A 20,264-nucleotide genomic window follows, 5' to 3' on the forward strand; every position below is an offset into this window, starting at 1 on the left:
TTCTTTCATGAAGTAATATATGTATTAAATATTACAGTTTTTATGTTCTTTGAGTTTCAGTACCCTAAATAATAGCTCAGAGCTTGTAATACATAATACATATAACATTAAAGCACAAATCTTTTTTAAAATTGCTGATGTACTGTTAATTTTCAAAAATTAAGAAATATGTATAATAATATGATAATCAATTTCAAATGTGATGTGAGCATATAGTTTTAAAAACAAAGTAGGGACTAATTTAAAGTTGTTCATTAGTGTTTAAGATGATCAAGAGCCTGGGCATGATGGCAGTTCCAGCTTTCAGGAGACAGAGGCAAAGGCAGAGGCAGGAAGGTCAGTCACTCCAAGTTCAAGTCTTGTTCTTCATAGTATAGTTGCAGGTCCAAGGGCAAGATCAGCTGGTTCTGCACAGTAACATTCCAGGCTAGCCAGGGCTACAGGAGCAAGACGCTGACACCGCAAACAAAAACATAAAACACAAAAGAATTACAAATCATTAGTGAAGATGATAAAAGCTACTTAGAAAATATTAATATTATCACCAACTCATTTTCTTCGATTACTGTGAAATTAATATTCAGATAGACAGAAAACCCAAAGAACTTTAGAATAAATTTCCTTGTATTTGGTGGTTTCCTTTCAGTGGTGGTCATTGCCTACAGCCGGGATTACAGCGGGAGTGGCTTGAGCTGCTGGCGTGTAGTGAACTTGTGGTCACTAGTTTGTAGTGAGGCACTCTCGTGGGTCTTGGGGTGAGAGAAAAGCATTTGGGTGACGGATGTGCTTTTGAATTGAAGTTGATACTGTGATGCTAAGACAGTCGCACTGGTTAAGATCTAGTGAGTGTTTACTGTGTGTGGTGATCTGTTTGACACATGCATTATTTCGCTTTATTTCTTATAGTTTTGTAGTGATATGTATATTGATATTTCTACCTTAACCCCTGTGTTTTACACAATTGAGCTGAAATACCAGAACTTTTGGGGCAGAGTACTGGGTTGGCCCACTGTAAACCTGTGGAACTTTATAACCAGAATGACAACGATGCTCAGTAACCATCCTGATAAGGGTGCGAGTGAGAGTTCACCTTGGCATTACCTTACTTCTGTGACAGTCATCCTGGAGCTCACACCTCATTCTTTAGCTTCAGCTAGAGAGCATTAAAAACAGCAGCAGCCAAACCAAAACAATGAAAACTAGTCCTGAACAGTTGATCTAAGGCATAGATTTCTGCATTCTTTACTTGTTTAGTATAGCAAAGTACAAAAAGAAATGTTACAATTTCTTTGCCTGTTGCAGCTAGGTAACCCCTTAATGTAGTAGGAAAGGAAGGTGATTCTTGAAGTGCTTAAGCAGGCGCTGCTTGCTCAGCTTTGTGTTTCTCGTCTCTTACGGTCTTCATCTGTGGCTGTAGCTTTCCTCTGAGTTTTCTTAGACGTTGTGTGTGACCTGATGTCGCTGCTGTATTATTCCCATTATGCTCTTCATTTTACTAAGGCTTGCATAGCCCAGACTGAGTTGAGGTCACAGTGTAGCTGAGGAGTACCTTGAGCTTCTGCTCCTCCTCACGACACAAGTGCCACCACACTCAGCTTTATTCTGTTTCTTCCTCTTTTTAATGTGTAGCCTTAGCTGTCCTGGACTCACTTATGTAGACTCTGTAGATCTGGAGTTTGTAGACCAGGCCGGCCTTGAACTCACATATCCTCCTGCCTCTTCTTCCCTGAGTGCTGGGACTACAGGCGTGTGCCACTGTTAAACTATTCTTTAATAGTTCTGTAGGAGGCAATTGAAACCAAAGCTATAAACTGTATTTTCATATTCACTTTATACATGATGAAACTGACATAAAGCAAGTGTGACCTAAGTCTCTGGGTGTCTTCGTCACAGTTCTGTAGCTGTGAAGAGACACCATGCCATGGCACCGCTTAAAGGGAAGCGTTTAATTGGGACTGGCTGACATTTTATTCAGTTGTCCTTATAACTGGACACATGGCGGGCAGACGTGGTGCTGGAGAAGCAGCTGAGATGTCTCCATCTGGACTTGGAGGCAGCAGGAAGAGAGAGCCACTGAGTCTGGGCTTCTGAAACTCTAAACCCCCCCCCCCAAGGGACACACTTTCTCCAACAAGGCCCAACTTTCTCAAGCAGTGCTGCTTTCTGATGACAAAGCATTCAAAAAAGAGCCTCTGAGGGCCGTTCTTACTCAGCCATCATACTAGTCAAGTCTTTGAGGTTCAAATTAAAGAAATGAAGAACCTGAGCTCTCAGCACGGCCGTTGGTGGTGTGTAAGACCATGAATGTTAACAGGGGCTTAGCATGTGCTTCATTATGTAACTGACTTCTGCAGTTGAGTCTGGAAAGGTAGCGAAGTTGTTTAACTTGGCTGGTGTAGTCTGAGCAGTCAGTGGTTTTCCATTAAAGAACTCAGGCATGTGTATTTGGAAAAGGGTAGTTTTAATGAATATAATACTTCAATGGAGTGGACTCAGTGATATAGTTTATTATTGTGCAAGTCCTGGACTTTTATTCTATGGTTAGGATTTAGTTAGAAGCCTGGAGAGATGGCCCAGCAGTTAAGAGCACTGGCTATTCTTTTCAGAGGATCCTCAGTTCTCAAATACCTACATTTTAGCTCAGGACTGTCTGTAGCTCAAATTGTAGGGGATCTGACACTCTTTCTTGTCTCCAAGGGCACCAGGCACAAATACAGGTAAAACACCAGCACAAATTAGAAAAAGGAAAGATTTATCCTCCAGTATTGAAATGACCTTGAATGTCCATCATGTAAGTATGGAATCTGAGCTGAGGTCTATGAAGCTCAGTGGCAAAGCATTTGCCTGGCATGTTTGAAGACCTGGGCTTGAGCTCAAGCACCACAGGAAACCAAAGGGGGAAACCCTAATAATTTATGACAATTCATATGTTGATCATGTTGAGCACATTAGCAGAAGAGGACGGGTGTTGAAGATAGTGTGTGTCCGTTACTGTTGGAAGCTCATAAATAGGTCTCCATGACCCAAATGGCCTCTCCTTGAGGCTGGTTCACTTTTTCCCCACCGTTTCCCCACCGAGACAGGGTTTCTCTGTGCAGCCCTGGCTGTCTAGATGGATTTGTTCAGGAACGATACACCTGTGCAGTCTTGTGCACAGGATTGTGCTTTTGGGTTCGAATGTGATTTAATCAGGATTCAGCATTTAAATGTTCAGGGAAGTAATTGAAGAAGTGGAAGAAGCTGGATGTGGCCGCTGTAATCCCGCGCTCAGGGAGGCCGAGGCAGGCAGATCCCTGTGAGTTCTGGTTTAGTTCTGGCCAGCCTGGTCTACAAGGGCAGTTCCAGGACATACAGGCTGCACAGAGAAACCCTGTCTCAGAAAACAAAAAACAAAACAAACAACCCCAAACAAAACAGAGCAAAACAACTAAAGAAAAAAAAGAAGTCAAAGGATGAACTGTGAAAAAGATTTTAAAGTAGAATGTTTATGTTTTGATCTTTGATTTTCTTTTTATGTTTCAAGAAACAAGTAGACATGTCCGTTGTGTGCGCCCGTCACGGGAAGAGTGGTGCAGGAGATGGAGCGATGAGCGAGGTTAGTTTGGTGCTTGCCTGTGTGGAGCGTAGAGCATACATCGTTTAGCTTCCAGGCAGCCCATCTACTCAGTCCATAGCCTCTATTCCTCGGTTTGATTTCTTTTCTTACCTTCTCCTGTGTGTGTGTGTGCGTGCGTGCGTGTATGTGTGTGTGTGTAGTGGTACTTGAACCCGGGCTCTAGTGTATGCTAAGCAAGTACTATAAAACAGCTGTTTTCTGAGCAAACACATGGTTTTTTTGTTTTGGTTTTTTAAGATAGGGTTTCTCTGTGTAGCCCTGGCTGTCCTAGAACTCACTTTGTACACCAGGCTGGCCTCGAACTCACAGAGATCTGCCTGCCTCTGCCTCCCAAGTGATGGGATTCTAGGTGAATGCCGCCACACTTGGCTCACAATGTGTTTTCTAATAATTCACAAATATACCTAGTTATTATTTCTGTCTTTAGAGTTCATTAGAAAATAGAAGACTAGGTTTTTGTTTTTATTTTTAGTTTTAGTTTAGGGACCACACTGAGGGCTGAGAATGCAGTGCTGTTCCTCATATATCTTTCATTAGGAATTCTTCTTCTCTAGCTAAGTTCTCATCACAGATACTCTTGTACCAATGTCTTAAGTGCAGTTCTGTGGGGTGTTTGTCTAAGTGCAGTTCTGTGGGGTGTTTGGTTTCTGATTTTTTTCTGCCTACATTGGTAGGGATAGTCCATATGGAAGGATTTTTAGTGCATTTTTTTTTTTTCTACTTGTAAGCTTTGCACTCTTTTGCTGTGTTGAGCACAGTGTTTTGTTTCTGTGGGGACTCTGGGTCATTAATTTAAATTTGGTGTTTGGAAGTACAGTGTACAGTGCTGACTGTTCAGTAGACATTTTCACTGTGTATTTTTGGTGATACAGTATTAGTTTGGGTACTTAATCTTTTTTTTCTTTTTTTTTGCATGTACATTTAGAATACTGTTTTCCCCCTATTCCATCTCTTTGAGTCTCAGTTTCTTTCAAATAAGCTTATTTAGTTCCTGGAGTATTTTATCCAAAGTGAACATCTGACTATTTGTGTCCCCGCCTCTTCACTCTTCTGCTGGCTTGGAAGGTGTGATGCTGGCCAGGCTGGAAGGTGCGATGCTGACCAGGCTGCCTTTGCCCTCAGAGTCACCTGCCTCTGGAGTGCTGGAATTGAGGGGTGTGCCACCACACCTGACAAGGCCAAGTTGTTTTGTTTTCTTTTCTTTTTCTTCGAGACACGGTTTCTCTGTGTAGCCTTGGCTATCCTGCACTTCCTTTGTACACCAGGCTGGCCTCAAACTCACAGAGCTTCGCCTTCTTCTGCCTCCCAAGTGCTGGGATTCCAGGCGAGTACCGCCCCTGCCCAGCCTTACATGCTTATTTCAGTCTTGAATTTTCTAGTGCTTTGGGGGATGTCTTGATTACCAGTGCTGGATCTTGAGGTGTCTGCTCCATGAAGGGGCAGTTCAGGAGAATGATACCTCTCTGCTGCTGACCAGGGTTGTCCCTGGAAACTCACCTTCTAACTCACATAGTTTTCCTTCTTTGCAGCTTTGTTCTTACAAAGGCGTTTCCTGGCACTGCGACTTCAGCCTAAGATTCTTTCTGCTGGAAGAAGAGCAGGGCACATTGTTTGTTCTGAGGCCCCATTTAGACTCCTGTCTCTCAGACACCAAAATGTGCTGTAAAGACTAAGAAATGTAAATGTGTTACTTTTTCTTGGGTGACTCTTTTGAGACAGGGTTTCTCTGTGTAGACCTGGCTCTCCTGGAACTCTCACTGTAGACTAGGCTGGCCTTGAACTCACAGAGGTCAGCCTGCCTCTTCTGCTCTCTTAAAGGTGTGTGCCATCATGCGTGGGTTACAATCTTTTTTTTTTTCTGGGTTACAATTTTTATACCAAGAACTTTGGTTGGATATTTTTCATTTTTGTGTTTTTAAGTTTCATTTTCTTAATCACATTTTAATGTTATTTTTAAAGTATATTAACATTTTCATGTTTTATTTAAAATGTGTTCTTTTAGTCTTATTTGTTTAATGTCTGTAAACGTATTGCCTGATTGTATATTGTATGTTTTGTGCCTGGTTCCCGAGAGGAGGGTGTCAGACCCCCTGAAGCTGGTGAGCATGGTTGTGAGCCACCATGTGGATGCTGGGAGCCCCAGTCCTGGAGCTGTGCATTCTCTAGACAGGGGCCATCTCTCCAGCCCCCATTTGCATATTTGGTGTCTGATTATTTTTATGTTCCTCAGTTGTACAGGTAAGTTTCTGAAAGGCGCTCTCTGTGCATTCTTGGGAGCCTTTTTCTTGTTTGTTTGTTTGTTTATATGTTTAACTGTGTAATCCAGGCCGTTCTGGAACATACTCATGGCAATCCTCCTTCCTCATTCTCCCCAATACTACCATTATAGGTACCAGCCATCATACCTGGCTCCTGTTTTGTGAAATTAAACAAAACAAAACATTATGACTGTACGGGCTTAGAGCGGTGGTTCTCAATCTTCCTAACGCTGAGACCCTTTCGTACAGTTTCATGTGTGGTGGCCCTAACCATGAAATTATTTTCATTGCTACTTCATAACTGTAATTTTGCTATTATTATGAATCATAATATAAACATGTAATAAATATGCAGGGTATTTGATATTAGGCTCCTGTAAAAGGCTCTTTCTACCTCAAAGGGTCATGACTCACAGTTTGAAAACCGCTGGCTTAGAGGGTTGCTCCATTGTACTTGTGGCTCCCAGTTCAATTACTAGTTTAAAAAAAAAACAAGAAACTTTTATTATTATTATGAATTATAATTTATTCACTTTGTATCCTGCATGTAGCCCCCTCCCTCATCTCCTCCTGGTCCTACCCTCTTTCTTTCCCCTTATGTCCCTCCCCCAGTCCACTGATAGGGGCGGTCCTCCTCCCCTACTGTCTGGCCCTAGCCTATCAGATCCCATCAGGACTGTCTGGATCCTCTTTCTCTGTGGACTAGTTAGGATACCTCACCAGGGGGAGGTGGTCAAAGAGCTGGCCACTGAGTCTATCCATGTCAGAGACAGCCCCTGCTTCCCTTACTAGGGAGCCCACATGGAGACCGAACTACATAAGGTCCACATCTGAGCAGGGATCTAGGTCCTCTCTTGGTCATGGTCCTTGCTTGGAGCATCAGTCTCTGCAGGCCCTCCTGGGCCCAGATTTTTTTGGTTCTGTTGCCCTCCTTGTGGAGCTCTTGTCCCCTCCAGGTTTTTCTCTCTCCCTGTTCTTCCATAAGATTTCCTGTACTCTGCTCAAAGTTTGGCAGTGAGTCTCAGCATCTGCTTCGTTACCCTGATGGGTAGAGTCTTTTAGAGGCCCCCTGTGGAAGGCTCCTGTCTTGGTCCCTGTCTTCTACTTTCGACGTCTATACTGTTAGTCTTTCTGAGTGAGGATTAAGCATCTTCCCTAGGGTCCTCCTTGTTGTTTAGCTTCTTTAGGACTATAGATTTTAGTACAAAACAAGAAACTTGTGGGTTCATGTTCTATGGGTTTTAATTTATGAATGTGGTTTGAGGTATGAGTTTAAAGTGGGTTCTTGTTGTCTGGATTGGTGTTTGCTCAGTTGGGCTCCAGTCTTTTACACCCTTGAAACGGAAGTTTCAGTTTGAGTGTTTCTAGATTCTGTTCTCCAGTTGGCCTGAGAGCAAGTGTACCAAATGCTTCCCATGCCAGGTGTGCTGGTACTTTTCTCACTTTAGTTCACCCAGGGAACGTTGCCTTCAGGTGGCTTACCCTGCCAGGCCTCCAGCTCTGTCCTTTCTTCCTCATCACCCACTGTAAAAACTGTTGGCCTTTTACTTCAGTCCCTTGGTTCAGCCTTGCCTGGTCTCGTCTGGAATTTTGGAGTTTTGAATTGTGAACATTTTTCTGCACATATAATGTGCCGTAAGAAGTCAGAGATGGATCTGACTTCTTCCCCTTGCTCTCTGTATTTGATTCTCTCCTTCATTTTGTTATAGTTTTTGTTCAGATGTCCCCTTAGTAAAGAATATTTTATTTCTATGAAAACAGTTCCCTTCTTGTTGCTCTCTCTGTGTCCTTAGCGTGACTCCCTCAGGTACTTCACTGTACTGTACTTTTCTGTACTTTATTTTTCTGTGTTGGCACATAAGCTCTATGAGAATGGGGACTTTCTCTTGTGTTATTTCACTGTAGATTCCCAGCAGAGCGACCCACCACTGAGCAGTGCTCAGTAAGTGAGTACATGTTGGATGAGTAGATGTGCTGAGTGCTCTAAATAGAGATTCACTCATATCTCCTCTCACCTACCAGCTAACCCCTCCCGCCCACTCCCTCCTGTAGTGATGGAGCTTAAACCCAGGGCTTCAGCCTGCCACATAAGTGCTTTACTAGAATGCTGCACTCCCAGCCTTAGATTGTTTAATCCTCATAGTAACTCTAGGACGTGGTGGTGGGTGTGTAAAGGCCAAAGGACAACCGTGGGCATTGTTACTCAGCTGTTGTTTTTTTGACACAGGGTCTCTTACTGGCCTGGAGCTCCTTAGTTAATCTAGGCTTGCCATAGAGCTGAGGATGACCCAGAATTTAGCATTCTGCCTGTATTGCCTGTCACTCTCTCACTCTCACTCACTCTCTTTCTCAAGGTCTCATGTTTCCCAGCCTGGCCTTGAACTTGCCGTGTAGCTGAGGATGGCCTTGAACTCCTTATCCTCCCACATCTGGCTTATTTATGATGGTAATCCAGGGTACAGTTTAGAATACCTAGGCAAGCAATCTACTGAGTTTTGCTTGTCTCCTTGCTCCAGGTGGGTTTAGACATAGGGTTTGACCTTGCATGTCTGATAGGAACCATAATCTGTGATGCTGATTTGCCATGGCCTCACGGTTACCTTTTAACCAGATTTGTGAACTTGTTTGTTGGGAGCTTTTGTCCCACCTTGTGACTTACATGTATATTCTGTAAGTTCCTTGTCTTTTGTGACACTACAGGTGTTTACACAGGCTTCTTAAGACTTTATTAGTTTGGAGAAAGGACTGCGGTGTTTTTGTTTTAGCTCCTGTCATTGGAATTCTGGGTAAAAGATTCTTTTAACCACAAATTATAGTCTATCAGAGTGCCTTGGCCTGCACATTGGTAGAACTGTTACAATCTTTATGTTCTTCTTCTTTTTTTTTTTTTTTTTTAACTTATCTATTATATATGAAGTGTTCTGCCTGCATGTGTGCCTGCAGGCCAGAAGAGGGCACCAGATCTCATTGTAGATGGTTGTGAGCCACCATGTGGTTGCTGCGAATTGAACTCAGGACCTCTGAAAGAGCTGCCAGTGCTCTTAACCCCTGAGCCATCTCTCCAGCCCTATCTTTATGTTCTTAATTTGTTTGGAAATGCCATGTGATTGATTCTGGATTAAAAAAAACTGTCCCAGATAAATATTAAAATGTGAAAACTTGCTACAGATCAAAATTTGAAGGATAATTTTGCCTGAGGAAAGTCAAATTTTGATTAATGAGTATGTTTTCAGTTGGCTTCTCTGCTCTCTGCCTCCACAGAGTATATTGTTAGTTGATTGGTACAGCCTATATTATTATTATTATTATTTTGCTATGCTTTAAACTCAGGTTGACATTTCCTTTCCCCTTGTCTTCCTAGGGCAGGGAGGCGTGGTTCCCTGGGCTCCCTTTTTTTGCCCCCTTGAATTTTATAGTCTCTTCTTTTGGAACTGGAAGCCTCTGTGGTCTTCTAGGCTATAAAGTCCCTCTTTTCAGGTTTAAACAGGTTGGTGGGTAGGGCTCAGTTTTGCTTTCCTACTGTTCATGCTGCCTCTAGTGGAACGGAAGCCCTTACAGCACCGTTGGTGATTTTTATGGCTCGGCTTGGAAGAAGTTGTTTTGCCAGTCTACCTTTCCCCTTTGTTTTCACCACTTCCTGATTTTACAGACCCATCCATATTATTGCATGTCATGTCTCGGGTGCAGATTGCGAGATGGCGAGATGGCTTATGTACAGAGCTGTGCTCTCTTCTCCATGGGTGAACCATGCTCTATGCTTACTCTGAGCCCTAAAGATGTAAATCAGAGACAGGAGGCTCACTAAGTTCACAGTGCCTCACTTCTGTAAACACTTTCATATGCATATATACTGATATGCAGCATTGTCTTGGCCATAATACTTGAGATTAGGAAGTAAGAAAATGATTACTATTATTATCACTGGTAGTCATGACTATGTACTTAAAACATAGGCTTGCAAAACCCTTTTTCTCTCTATTTAGTTAAATATATATCCAGCAAAAGGATGTTAAGAAATTTATGAGGATAAAAAAAAAGCCTCAATTAATGTTCAAAAACCCTGTAAAGAATGATATAGGAGGACCACTTGGGGAGAGAAAGAGAGGGAGAGAGAGGAAGTGAGAGAGAGAGAGAGAAAGAACGGGAATGAATATGAATGAATACAGATAAAAACAAGATACATTAAAAATTTCTAATTCTTTTCTTGTTGTGTTTGTGTGTCTAAGGATGGAAGCCAGGACCCTGTGTCTCACCAGACAGCCATTCTGTTACTTAGCCACCTCCAAGAAATTAGTGATCTAAGTATAGGCTTAAAAAAGAGTGGAGAAGCGCTTTCTGAGGCTGACGGGAGGCTCAGCAGTTAAGCGCACTGCTGCATTTGTGGGAAACCTGTGTTTGCTTCCCAGCGCCTTCCTGGTGGCTCAGAACCGGCTGTGACGCCTGTTCTACTGGGACTGATGTCCTCTTCTGGAGTGTGGGCACCAAAGCACACGTGTGGAGCTTGTTCAGGCAGATTCCTCACATGCAAGAATCTTTGAAACATGCACACAGACAACTTTCTCATGCTGCTCTTTGTGTTAGGCAAGGCTATTAAAGTGTAATCTGCTGAAGTGTGGTAAGTTGACCTGATTTTGAGTGGAGGCCGTGAGCATCTAGAACAAATCTTTAGTGTGGAGAATCTCCTTGACACGCCTAGACGGACAGTGTCTGGTGTCTTGATCAGCTGGGGTCAGTGTTTGTTATTGGGTGGCCTGCACATGATTTTAAAATTCCTTTTGCTGCAACGCTGCAACATTTTGTTTGCTAGTTCAAAAATTTCTGCAGACTTGGGTGTCACTACTTGGAGCAAATATGAAGTAGTAAAGAGCCACGAGCCACCCCCACCTTTTTTTTTTTTTTAGTGTTTTTGAGACAGGGTCTCATTAAGTAGCCCTGGCTGTTCTGGAACCCACTTGGTAGACCAGGCTGGCCTTGAAACTCAGAGATCAGCCTGCCTCTGCCTCCTAAGTACTGGGATTAAAGGTGTACACCATCACATGTGGCTGAAATATTTTCTTTTATATTCTTAAATTTTTATTTTAAATTAATTATATTATTTATTTTAATGTATATAATTATATATTTATAGTATATATAACATAAAATATATAATCTATATTGTATATAATTATATCAGTATAATCCATAAAATCATATTTAATTGTTATATTTATTTTAAACCTAGGTATATCTGGGAAGAGAACTCTCAGGAGAGGAAATTGCATCTGTCAGATTGGTTCTTTGACAAGTCTGTGGGGCGCTGTCTTGATTGCTGATTGAGGTGTGAGGCCTTGCCCACTATGGGCGTTGCCTGCCTTTGTGGGCAGGTGTGTGGGGCTGTGTAAGAAAGGTAGTTGTGCAATCTAGAAGGACGAGCAGGTTCAGTTCTTGCCTCCCTGCTCCTGCGCTGAGCCCTCCTCCTGCTTCCTTTGATAGTAAACTGTGCCCTGGAAGCCCAACAAACCTCTTCCTTCTCCACGTTGCTTTTGGTTATTTTTATTACAGCAACAGAACTAAGTCGAACTAAGAAGCTGCTAGTTTAAACACTAACTTTTTAGACTTGTTAATTTTTTTTTTTGAAGACTAAGATAACTATACAGATTTGAGTACTAAAGTATTTGATGCTGTAGAATGGCAGTGTTTTATGCCAGTGTTTTCTTTTATCTGAAAACACTGGCATAAAAAGGAGAATATTGACACACGAACAAAGCTTGAAAACATGCAAAGTGAAGAAAAAAGCTCATTGCAAAGACATTGTGCTTATTCTGTCTGTATGAGCTTTTATAGTAAATATTCAGAATAAGAAAATCCATAGTGACAGAACCTAGTTCCAGGTTAGCCAAAGCTGCATAGTTAGGTCCTACCTCAAAAACAAACAAACAAACAAACAAACAAACAAACACACACCTCAAATTTAGGTAACGGTGATGATTGCACACTGTTGATTATACCAAAAACTTTGAATGGCACATGTTACAAGGGTAAATTGTATGGCTTGGGGGTTATATATTCTGAAAACTCTGGCAAAGAATAGCGAAGGATGGAGGGCATAATTTAGAGGACTATAACAGAGCAGTTTAGTGGAGTGGTCCTGTGTGAGGACTTGGATACGTTTAGGTCTACATGTTTTCACTTGAAGACACAGTTTTACAATCTTGATATCCTTAGAAACTAGTATGTATCTGCCAGAAAGTGCTCATAAATTGAAAGAATGAGGAAGGGGAGCTGGGAAAAAGTTACACTTCTTTATAGATTCCATAAAATTGTAATCCTCCAGGTTTGGGTTGGGGTAGCTGGTCAAGGCTAAGGCCTGTTAAAATTCTCCATATCTAACCTGATGGGTTGGTGCTGTGCAGGCTGATCCTCACCCTGCCTCTCAGCTCTGCTGTTTTCAGGTTGTCTTGTTAGTGGCAGGGAAGTATTTATTTACTCTAGAGGTTAAAAAAAAAAAAATGTCCCCACGCTGCTGTTAGTACCAAGGAAGTTTAACTTTGAGGTTGGGCAGGGCCGTACTCACTCCAAAGGCCTCTTTTGTGGGTGGAGACAGTCTCACTGTGTAGCCCAGGCGTTGTGGCAGTTCTTCGCCCTCAGGCTCCAGATGCTGGGTTATAGATGTTCCTGGCCACACCTGGAACATGATTTTCATCCTGATGGGAAAGAGAAAATGAGTAACACTGTAAATTTTAATTTTCAATACCTTAGAAATGAACTTTGAGATATGGCAATACTGCATCCACCTATGGAGAATTAATTTTTTGCTGATTTGGAAGTAAACTCATTGGCAATGTCATTTCAGTTCTGTTTCTGTATTGGTGGTTCAGCAAAGACATTTACAGAAAAAAAGTTTAGAATCACATGTGCCAGCAACATTCAAAATGGAAACATTTAAAACAAAGTGGAAGAAAGTCCTTAGAATGGATAGCTCTTGGGAAATGGTCTGGGGTACTTTCTCAGAGTTTCTGGTTTGCAGCCCACTTTTGCACGAGTGCACAGGTAGCATCGTGGGCGTTTAGGCTGTCTCCCGGCCTGACGAGCTGTCCAAGTGCACTCGGTTACACTCCAGCCCCTGATTCGTCCGCTTCCACTGGACAGGCACTGCTCTGTATTCTGTCGCCTGCTTGTTCACTTTTTGTCTTCCAGAGTCTTTATTTGACCCATCTTGATGATCTTACTTGCTCCTTCCCAAACTGGAAATGTGATGGTAAGAATTCTGCAATGGCGAAGAAATCTCTTTCTATATGCTTTTATCCTGTGCATTTACCTTTTGGTAAAGAAAAATCTGGCAAGCCCGTCATGTGTTATATTCTGAAGGAGATTCCCTAAGGGTGAAGTTATAGTCTACTCTGAGCCCAAGATTGACTGTAATGTTACCTTCTTTCTCCCCATTTTTGTTTGTGTTTTCTTTGGAATTTGTGGCAGCTTGCATCAAGTTGACCAAGCACTAGCCAGCACGGACCTTGTGCGTGCAGACGCACGCTCTGCTACTGACCGCCTCTTCATCTTGACATTCCTTCTTTCAGCCTGTTGTCTAGCTTTCTTTCCTGGAACACTTGGAGTAATAAGCCTAGAGGGTCATACGTGCTTCTCACACGTGGTGGAGTGCTCCTGGAGGCCTAGCCTTTTCTAAGTATGGGAAGGGAAGATTATTTGAGCCCAGGGATCCAGGGCCAGCCTTAGGCAACAGGACGAGATGACCTGCAGACCTACAGATACCTCTCTTCTGAGTACTTTAAATTGGCCTAATTGCAGTAGGGAATAAAATAGTTTGCAGGATCTAGAATAAATTGGGAAACTCAAGTACTTCATTATATAATGAGTAATGATAAGACTTACATTTTTGTCACCTAGGAAAGTTACTTGTATATTTTTCAGGTGAGGAATTAACATATTTTCTATTAGAAATTGTATAAAGAAGATATTAAGAAAAAGAAGGGTCAATAAAATTGGGGCATGGTTTTAACATCAAAAATGAAAAAAATGTAACAATTTCTGTGGTATCTTGAACAATGGTTGTCAGCCTGTGGGCTGCGCCCCCTTTGTGGGTTGAATGACTTTAGGTTTACTAATTATAATAGTGGCAAAGTTTTGAAAATTGAACTGAACGATAATTTGGCTTAAAAAAAATCCTTTACACAAAGATCAAAATTTATTTTTACTTCGTAACTACTATGATATTCTGATGCTTAAAATTCAGTGTGTCCCTTTACTTCCCGTCACGCTTTTCGCTCTGAGGAGGTAGCGCTTGTTTTCTTGAATGAAAAAGTGGGATTTGTGCAATGATTCCTCCGTTCCCTAGTCTGTGTTCTCTGTTATATTTAAATCTGCACTATGTGCACACATTGTTCTCCTGATAGAAGTTCATTCACTTGTGCAAGTAGTAGGTTGTAGTTGCTGGTTTTTTGTTTTTTTTTCTCAAGACAGGGTTTCTCTGTGTAGCCTTGGCTGTCCTGGACTCTCTTTGTAGACCAGGCTGGGCTTGAATTCACAGAGATCCACCTGCCTCTGCCTCCTGAGCACTGGGATTACAGGTGTGCGCCACCATGCCCGGCTCAGTGATTCACTCTCATATTTGCTCTTTTATCGTTTTCTTCACTATTGATGGCTAAAGGTAATTTTGGTTAATTTTTAATTTAGTACCATTAAAGACTAGTCAAAGCTGTCACATTGCGCTGTGTGAAGGATTTTACGGTTAGGCTTCTCCTTAGTGGCCCTGATTAGCTTGGTAATATTTTTACATTTTGTTTCATGTTCACTTAAAATGGTAAAAAGCATGGCTTTGTCTTTATTAATTTTTACCTTTAAAGTATCTTAGTTGTCATGTATAAGTAATGTGTTTTCCTTACACTTCTATTTTATTTCTGACTACTTCAGTCAGTGTGTGTCTCTAAAGGATAAAGACTTTTCCAAACAAAACAGTTAACCCACAATATCGTCAGCCACTCTTTTAAAAAGGCATGATTTTATTTTATTTGTGTGAGTATTTTTATTTTATTTTATTTATTTTATTTGTGTGAGTAGTTTTGCCTGCATGTATGTGTGTACCATGTGTCTGGCCGTGGTTGCCCATGGAGGGCAGAGGACGGTGTGAGACCCTGTGGAGTTGGAGTTCCAGAGCTGAGTCTCGTGTGGGTGCTGCAGCCGAGTCCTCTGAAGAGCAACAAGCGTCCCTAACCACTGGGCCACCTGTCCAGTCCCCACTCATCACTCTTACAAACAAGCTGTAGTTTTGAAATACAGTTCATTATAGTCGAATATGAAATTTTCTTGTGTCCTCGGTGTAGTTTCAATAGAGTTGTTCTTTCAGATAGCGAACTGAACATGATTGTGCGACTCAGGGTATGGTCTCCGCCCTCAGTCTCTTTCCACAGTGGGCTAGGTGTTGTCAAGTGAGCCGTTGGGCTACTCAGTGAAGGCACGAGCAGGATAGGTGTTCCATCTTTTCTTTTTTCTGAGAGTTTGTTTTTATTTTTGTGATACTGGGCTGCAGTCCAGGGCCTGGCATATGCAGGCAAATGCTCTACCACTGTGCTATATACACCCTTACCGTAGTCCATACACACACACACACACAGACACACACACACACACACATGCACACACACATATGCACCCACAAATGCAAACATGCAAACATACACAAAGAAAACATACATATATACATGGAAACTAGGGAGGGGTGTCTAGGAGCAGACAAAATTGTTCAGACAGTAAAGGCTCTTGTCACACTAGCCTGGTAAGCTGAGTCTGATCCCCAGAACCCATTTAAAGTGAGAAGAGAGAATCAACGTCACAAAGTTGTCCTCTGACCTCAACAAACATGCCCTGGCATATGCATGTCCACAATCACAAATCATGCAGACACACACAACACAGAATAATAACAAAATGTTCACAGATTTATAAATAAAAATTTGTTTGAATATTCACCAGATGAGCTATTACTTAATTTCCTTTAAAAAATAGTAATATATGTTGGACGTGTTTGCGTGTGTGTGTGTGTGTGTGTGTGTGTGTTTGCTTGGGTGCAGAGGCCTGAGGTTGATGTCTAGAACCCACCTGGGTTGCTTTCCGCCTTATCCTTGAGGCGGAGTCTCTGGATCGAGCCCCCTCAGCAGTGTGGTTAGTCCCTCTACTAACCACAGCAGTGTGGCTGGCACAGACAGGGCCCATCACGCCCACCCAGTGTGCACACAGGAGCTCGAGATCTGAACATTTGTCTTTCTGTTTGCACTGTAAGTACTTTAGCCACCAACCATTCCTGTCATTTCTAGAACGATGATGGGCTTATATATTTTGATTCTTTTGAAACACGAGTTTACACTAAGAAAATCTGACTTGGTAACAAAACAGATTTATTGACCAATCTTCTTAGAATGGCAGTTTTTGCTCTGTAAGCTTGTTAGTCCTAACACTATAAAAAGATACCTGGTCAGACTATTAACTTACGGAAAGTGAATCCGTGTAACCCAAGCCCAGGGAGAGTATGACACGGAGACGTTTCTGTGAGTGTGTTGCGATTGGGTAGAATTTCAGGTAGGAAGGAGCTTCATTGTCCGTGTGTGGCGGCCAGTTGAGTACATTTTACATGACTGCTTTTAGGAAATGCATTTATTTTAATGGGGCTGGGTAGAGAACCTAGAAAAAAAAGCGTGTTTGGCCTTTCTTGAGTGAGAAATCCTTTTGCGTAGTTGCCAGAGGAAGAAGGCGAAGTCTCGGTCCCCATAGTCCAGCTCCCCAACCCAGGGCCTGACTTGTGGCCTGAGCCCCTTACCCCAACCGTGGGCAACCTGTTACTGATGACGAGAAAGGGTTGGTTTACAGTTTTCAAAAATGCCAAGTTTTTTAAAGTCTGGTTTATTGTGATGTATATTCTGTTCATCGTGACACACACATACACACTACTTTATTGTGATGCATTGTGATATCACTTTGTATGTTTGTTTTTGACAGTTTGCTCGCTTATCTCTTCTGTATTGTTTAGATTTAGTCATGAATCATTTTATATCTCTAATATCTGTTGAAGCTATTTGACTATTGACTGAAATATTATACTTCTTTTTGCTTAAACACTTTTTTCTGTCTTAAAGTGCCGGTCGCATGTAGTCTAGGCTTCTCCAGTTCACTATAGAGTCATGGATGATACACTTCCTCCAGTCAGAACTGCCTTCTAACTAATCCCTCAATCCTATCCACCTGTTGAGGAGAGTCTTTACTTCTGTATGGTCCATGCCCTGTCAGAGCACCAGTAGGCATCACCAAGCCTCTGTACACCAGCCTCCGGGACCCTTGTATATCCACACCATGATAAGGGTCAGGAATAGAGGGAAAATGGGAGGTGAGGGGTTCCACAATGAGGCAGCAGCCTGCAGAGGGGCCTCAGCACCGGAGAACACTTTCCGCTCTTACAGAGGACCTGGGCTTGATTTTCAGCACCACATGACAGCTCACAGTGGTCTGTAATTCTAGTTTTAGGTGAACTGACTTCTGTGGATTTTAGGTACACACATGATATTCAGACATACATTGGCTAAACACCCAGATGCATAAAATACCAATACTAAAATAAATATAGATGTGGCAGAGTGGACCAAATGATGGGACATTTGTTCTGAAGGTTATGTGGACCTGTGGGTATAGGGGTCACTAAGAAGATAAAATGATTTTTTTTTTCTTAAAGCTAGGATCTCTCTCGGTAGTCCTGGCTGTTTCGGAACTCACAATGTAGACTAGAGCGTCCTTGAGCTCACTGAGATTCTCCTGCCTCTACCTCCCCAGTCCTGAGATTAAAGGCACAGGACATCATGCCGGGATGAAATGCCCTTGAGAAGCTTTTGGTGTTGGCAGTGGTGTGTAGCTCCTACAGTTTGGAACTCACCAGGGGCTTTGTGAGTGACAAGTGCTTCCTAAGTCCTTGACGTACTGACGGTAGCTCCTGGTTACTGAAATCAAGCCAGTCTTTCAGTGAAAGTGCTTAGTTGATCATGGAATTTCATGGAGATCTCCACTAATAAAGTGCTTTGATGAAGACTCCGTGTCCATTTTGTGTAGATTTCAAGGTCATGAGCTACACTCTGGGCCTTAGCTTGGGATTCCTGATTCTGAGGAAGATCAGTATCCATTCTAGAGTCGGGGTAGAGCCCAGTGCTCTGTCTTCTCTGCCTGAAGCACAGGGTTCATCACTTGGCCACAGATAAATCCACAAGAGATGCATCAACGAGACACCAGCCACATTAATTGATACTCCCTATGCAGAAACACAACACGTACACAAAACCACAAAACAGACAGCAACCAACCAAACCACCCCAGGACTTGCAGGACAGACGCCAGGTGTTGCAGGCTCACCGACCTAAGTGTGCTCCTGTGTGGGAAGTCTGCCACTGTCTCCACCAGCTGCTGCTGCACTCCTGAGCTCCGCGGCTCAAGCCTCTCCGTCTCAGACTCCTGAAGAGCTGGGGCTGTGGATGTGCTGCCACGCTTGGTGTCGTCCTGCTTTATAGCCAGCCATCCTGAAACATCCTGGTGCTTTTCAGTTAGCTCGACTAATCAAAAATGAAGTGGGAATTAAAATATAAGCAGCGGAAAGTGACACTTAAGAGAAGGGGCTATAAAAATAATGCTTAGATATTTTGCTTCTATTTAATGCATTTATTTTATAAGTTATAACTTCTCTTTTCTGGACATAAAAAGTCCACATAATTCTTTACAAGGCAAAAAAATGAAGTGGATCATTTGCTAAAGACCGTTTTGTTGATAGTTATCTGTATCTCCAACCTAATGTCAGTGATCAATGGCGTGGTACTTTTCTGGGATTTTTCTGGGCTATCAAATATATATATATTCCTGCTTTTATGTATTTAATACCTTATTAAGCATTAACATAGTTCAAAAACAATAATAGCATCTGTAGTATCTGTCCTTCTCTTCTCCCTGTCTTCAAGGCACCCGTATTTCTTGTTGCTCCACCTCCCCCAACAGTTAACACATAAAGAAACCCTGAAAACAATGTCATTAGCATTTCTATATAATTTTGTATTTTCCTAAAGCTTTTATAAACAGATGTAGCTATTGCATAGTCCATGCTTTTGTCATACAGGAGGTGGTACACTCTACCTCAGAATTGCATCTTGCTTTTTCTTCACTGTTAGCTTTCCATCTGCGTCTTTTGAAAGCAACATAAATAGCTCTATTATTTTATAACATAGAAGCCACAGACTTTTTTCATCGTGTGAATGGGCCTTGGCTGACTCTGCTGTTTATTGCGCTTCTTCCCATTCGTTTGTAACTAGCAATAACACTGTGAACTCGTCTTTATGTAGCGCACACGTTTGTTGCTGTGCCTACGAGCTGAAGCCCTAGCAGTGAAGCGAGGAGTCAGAGATTGGAGCCGTGTACAGGTTGGATGTGAATTGCCAAGTGACTCGCCTGAGTGTCTTCCCTGGGAAGTACCCTCTCCCTCCCTAGTGTCCGCAACAGTGGCAGAGCGCTTCTCTTTCCTTTCTAAGATGATTGCTTTTCTCTGACTGAGATTCAACATGTTTTCATTGAATTATTCTATGTCCTTTGCCATATTTATTTTACTAATGGTTTTTAAAAGTACTCATTCTTTAGAGATGGGTTAAAGAGACCGGTCCCTTTTCTCTGACATCAACAGCAGATTGGCTGCTCCTCCTTAGAGATGCCATGGACCATAAATGTTTCATATTTTAGCGTTCTTATTATCAATTGTCATAGCAGGAGGATTATTGCTTATGGTTTTATAATTGTTGACGGATGATAGGCTAGGTAAGCCCAGTTGAGAAGTAACTCTACTTGCAATCTGTCATATTTTAATCAATGTTTCTTTAAAGCCAGGAGCCCTCCTAGCTTGCTTTCTATATCAAACTTAGTTCTTGACACAGAGAGTATTAATAAAATGGCTTTTATTATGGTAATTTTTTCTACTTTTGGTCTTTTTGTGAATTTCCTATTGTTATCAATGTCTAGATGGCATTCATGTGTAGATATTACACTTAAAAAAAAAAGCCTGTTTTGAATTATGGTTTAATCTTCTGATAGAGCTTCTTTTCTATCGTTTCTTTTTTATGTTTCCTGGCCATTTTTGTTTGGTTACTTTTTCCAAAGATGGTCTATTGAATTTTTTTTTTCTAATTCCAATAGAAAGAAAAAAGGCAGAATTTTAAAAGAAACACATAGTGTTTTCTGTTTTTTAAATTCATTTTCTGTAACTGCTAATTCTTTTGAAGTTAATACTTTCTCAATTTATTTTTCTAATTTTTGTCTCTTGTCATGAACTTGATTGACCTGTACAGACTATCTTTCTGTTCTATCCCAATATGTTTGGGATATCA

At 41.9% G+C, this 20,264-nt stretch overlaps 1 protein-coding gene across 2 annotated transcripts in view; it reads left to right on the forward strand.

The window, feature by feature from the left end:
* The window catches only part of Lrba (LPS responsive beige-like anchor protein), a 495,461-nt gene that overhangs the window by 13,068 nt on the left and 462,129 nt on the right, over positions 1-20,264 (forward strand). The window lies entirely within an intron of this gene.

This window comes from Meriones unguiculatus, chromosome 2, assembly GCF_030254825.1.
Source record: "Meriones unguiculatus strain TT.TT164.6M chromosome 2, Bangor_MerUng_6.1, whole genome shotgun sequence".
NCBI lineage: Eukaryota > Metazoa > Chordata > Mammalia > Rodentia > Muridae > Meriones > Meriones unguiculatus.